At 35.7% G+C, this 4,860-nt stretch overlaps 1 pseudogene; it reads left to right on the forward strand.

Moving 5' to 3' along the window:
* Positions 1-4,434: 4,434 nt before the first annotated feature.
* LOC129780967 (U4 spliceosomal RNA) lies at positions 4,435-4,631 on the forward strand (annotated as a pseudogene).
* The last annotated feature ends 229 nt before the right edge of the window (positions 4,632-4,860 follow it).

Genomic DNA, 4,860 nt, shown 5'->3' on the forward strand with positions numbered 1-4,860 from the left:
ATCAAATGAAAAGGCTTGACTAGTAGAACACAGTTATTTATGAAAAATTCCTTGACCTGTTTCTATGTATGTTTGAATGTTTGTTGGGTTGTCCCACATTGATAGAAAATTGACCCCGTTCCTGTTGAATGATTGATCTGAAATTTGGAACATACATTTAATTCTACTGTCATTATAAAATTGCGTATTCCATGATCTTGAAAAATTCCATTTGACCGCCGCAAAAAAATGACACTACACTATGAACAACATAAATTCGAAAAGGTAACCGCCACAAAATGGTCGACTATATATTTTTTGCAATCCCCTCAATATTGGTATCAAATGAAATGATTTGACTAATAGAATATAGTACAGGTCGTACTCGATTATATGTGATTCGATTATATACAATTTTGGACTCGATTATTTTCAGTTTGGAATAAATATTTTTTTTATATTTCAAATATGACTTATTTCATGAAGAAATGTAACCTTTCAACGTTAAGGTGAAGCTTATGTGACTATTACATGTACAGTGGGGTAAAAATCGTGATTTTTGCAGATTTTGCTTGAATTTTCACCAGGAATTGTTTATATCGATATTGCAGCCAAATTAAGAAAGATAGAAGTTGTGTGTCAAAGAATAAATTGTGGAGCGGTTAAAGAACTTCGTTTTAATTGATAGAAACAATCTAGTTTAATATAAACTTTTAGAATAAAACTAATAACAACACATTGAAAATTATCAACTTTTAAGTGTTTCACTTCCAAAATGTTATTAAAATTCACTAATTTAGTTGTTCTACTACTAGATCCTGTACTAAATTTTCTCATCTTTCAAATGAAATCAGAATCGCCTTCCGTAGCGTACTTTTTAATGTAGAGCCAGTATGAAGCAACAGAGTCCGAAACAAAAAAAAAGTTCTGTAACTCTGTTATTGTTGAAGTTCGAACATATGCGTAGGAGCATTTTTTTCATCAAATATGATCGTCTATCACCTCCTGAGAGAATCTGGATAAATTAATTTTTTTCATGTGAGAAAGGTGTTTTCTGACTTTAAGGGGATGAATCAAAAATCAAATTCCTCTTTTATTTTCAAAAAACGAAAAATACATGCAAAAAAACAAATAAAGAAAAAAATTGTTTTGACTCAATTATCCGGAGGATTCGATGTATTTGGATTTTTCTGGTGCAAAGGAGGATAAAGTAATTTCAGCCACTCCGAAGAATTTCTCATAACAACTAATTTGAGCACGTTCAGGGAGGAAGTTAACAGAAGCAAATGTTTGACCCACACTTGGTCAAACTCGTCGAACTATGTTTTTCGAATAAGTTCTTAATTGATTGCTTAATTAATAGGAATGAGGATTGTTAGTGCATGCGCAGCCATTAGGCTACGGAGATCCAAAAAAAGGTACGGAACGGATAATTTTTAACTGCAGTCACGACTAATATTTGAATGATATATAATCTTCTCGGAATAAATTTTAGCCAAACATATATAGAATTTTGTCTTTTTCCAATACCAAAAAAAATCGAGCAGAGAGATGATTTTAAAAACCGATCGAGTCGCACCATCATATCGAATCTGAGAGTAACTAAAATCGGCAGCGATTATTTCGCTTCAAAATGTTTACGAAGTGAATCCCAACGTTCATAATCCCTATTTATGCTTTCGACTTCATGGTATCGGCTGTGTCAAATTATTCGTTCCAAAATGTATCTAATCCACCAATCCCGCAAATTGTCTACGCAATCCGATACAATTTATGTCATGTTTCGAATTGTAAATTGCACTCTCCGTCCGGTTTGTCGGAGCGAATCGATAATCCGCCAATAGAATCTTATGTGGTACGGGCGGCCGGATTATCATCATGCTCCGCAGTTCCGCACACATGTTTCCGGGGGAGGGGGGGGGAGGTCAGGACAGGAGGTCATGTGATCATAATAAAATTTAATAAGTGTACCACTATTGGCTGCCTCGGCCACCATAAATATGCAAACTAAACTCGAAAATACTCCTCGTGAAGTACGAAGTGAAGATGGGTAGGCGACAGAGTGTAAGGGCAGGGTAGCGAACCTTCAGCCCGGTTGATTTGGAAACCGAAACCAATCTTAACTGGCAAATATATATTGGATGTTGGCGCTTTGCGTTCGGGATTCGTACCGTTCGTATAAATTAGCACATCAGGTGAGGAGCTCGGGGAGGGCATGAATGTTTCATTGTTTGGACGGTGGATTGAAATGATATAAATTTTCGAACCTATCGCATTGTGTGACAGTGGGCCTCCGTGGATAGGGGTCCGGTCAAAGCATTTCCGTTGGATTGAGACTGCAAATGCACACTGGTTTGACAAGCAAATAAGCTTGTGTTTTAGTTCGATGGTCTCTCGCAGATTTTGAACTTTGCCAAATGAGGGGCGTTTTGTGACAGGGAGAATAATCAATATAATCCCGCGAATAATTTATATCTGTTTTGCATAGAAAAGAAAGTGAGTAAAGTGAGAAGAACGCCATCCGTCCATATATTAGATTGATGATAAATACCCCCGAGTACTCCTTTTGAGCAGTAGCCTGCAGCTTTTAGGGCTGATTGATGTGCGGAATCGCCAGAAGCCTAACTCATTTATCATAAATGTAATCAAAAGATGACTCAATTTGAAACAACGTGCGTAAATAAAGTGGTTATAGTTGTGAGAAATGAATTGATGAATTCCAATTAATTTGAATGTTGGGAAATTAGGGGTAACTTATTCAAACGCTAGATCTTTAAAATAAACTACTGATTGTCAGCTTCGTACAAGAGCTTCTGTTTAAATCGATGTAGGGAGCTTGCATTAATTCTGTTTTACACTAAGAACAGAGAGGTTTAAATCTCAAAGTGTCTGAAGCAGCAACATAATCCCAAACCAGATGCATTTTCTCGGCTGATTGTAAGATATATTGTTGCGGAATTTTCGATGCGACTCTCAGCTAGTGCGGATAATAATCGGATCGGCGGACAATAATTTATGGAGTGGTTCCGAGTCAGCAGCAGAAGGGTACTCATGTGAGATTCTATTAAGACTGAACAAGCTGTGTCTTAAGAGATTTCACTAGACTCTCCATTAGTCATGGTGGAAGGAATGAGGGTGCAGTAACTGGAAACACTAAACATATTTGCATTGTAACAAATGAATAAAATGGTTTCGATAGTAGGATACAATGAAAAACTCCTCGTGGGTAAAGTAATAGCAACAGATTTAACGAGAATTTTGGGTGGTAATTGTATTTCAAGTTTTTCTCAAACCCGTTCCAGTACGATGTTCACATTTAGCTTCAATATTATTTTCCATCTGGTATCGACATTGATCTGGAAGTTTATTTCTAAACCTACGAAGAGAGAGAGAGAGAGAGAGAGAGAAAGAGAGAGAGCTGATGTTGTATTATGTACAGCGATTCGTTCTGAAGGTCCGTTTTCGACAAAAAAAATCTATTAGGAACAGGAACTGGTGTGATCTATTTTCCGACCCATTTTAAATTAGTTGTCGTCCCTGAACTTCCGGTTCAGTGTTCGCACGGATTTTCACTCACTTTACCTTCGTTCTTTTCTTCTTGATATATATTTTGCATTTTTTTTTTCTTTTCAAAATTGAAACGACGAGACTGAAAAGTATTGAATATTTTGCTTCTCAATTTTGAAAATCAACGAAAATTCACTTCACGAATAAATTTTGCACCACGACCAAATTTACACTGCGATATAGCTTTACCCGATCAAATTAAGTATCAAAGCAAAGTCAGTCAGATTACATCTAAATCCATTTACCAAATCTAACTGGAATACGCAACATCTAACATCCAACAATGCCACCATCAATACCACGGATTTTTTTCATACCTAAACAAGATAGACGAGAGCCATTCCATGTTGATCACTCTCCTAGATCTAAGCAAATAAACAGACTTAACCAGAATTTCAATATTCGAATGATCCACCGGACATCAGACCTGATAAATATTTTGATCAAGTGTCGTATTTGCCCAGTGAAGATTTCAAAGGTACAAACAATATAAATTACGAAACTCCAGAGTGTTGTACTGAAAATGCCAAACTGAATGTTTTGGTTCAAAATCTACATTGTCATATTTTCTATACTAAGTGATGATCCTTCGAACATTTCAATAGATACAGGATAGGATAGAAATTACATGCGTTTTGCTAACACGGTCTACAAAAGCGGTTACAAATGCAACGCTTTGGCTCGGTTATTAAAGACTGCATGCCCCTTCATGTCGGCAACTCACTGAACTTGTACGCATACCGTTTGATGATTAGGCAAAATGTTGATAACTATTTGCTGCGATAACCACTACCATAATGCATGAATTGACCTAAATTGGGATTTGTTTGCATTTGAATTCGTGAATTGTTTCATTCATTTACTAGTTTAATCAATAATTTAATCAACAGCTTTGCGCAGCGGCGATATCGTACCCAATGAGGAACATTCGAAGTGCGATTATTGCTAATTGAAAAAACACAAATGATTACTAAGCCAACGGCAGTCCTACGTCAACCTTGCGGTTATATCATAGGTATAACCCATCCATAGTTTTTTTCTCTGAAATTATTAATTTCATTTCAGTAATTTCAATAGTTTATGAAATCGTAACCATTTAAGAAAAGTAATATGAAAAATCGAATTTGCATTATAGTTTACATGAGAACTGGACCAAACGTTCTCGAGATATGGCCAATTTCATATAATGAAAATACTGTTATGGAACGAATTCAATGAATTTTTGATTAGTACTTTAACATATTAACAATAAATTTTGACAAATTCTGATGTAATTTTAAACAAAAATGCCCATGATCAACATCCGTCTAAATA

The sequence above is a fragment of the Toxorhynchites rutilus genome, chromosome 3 (genome assembly GCF_029784135.1).
Source record: "Toxorhynchites rutilus septentrionalis strain SRP chromosome 3, ASM2978413v1, whole genome shotgun sequence".
In the NCBI taxonomy this organism is placed as follows: Eukaryota; Metazoa; Arthropoda; class Insecta; order Diptera; family Culicidae; genus Toxorhynchites; species Toxorhynchites rutilus.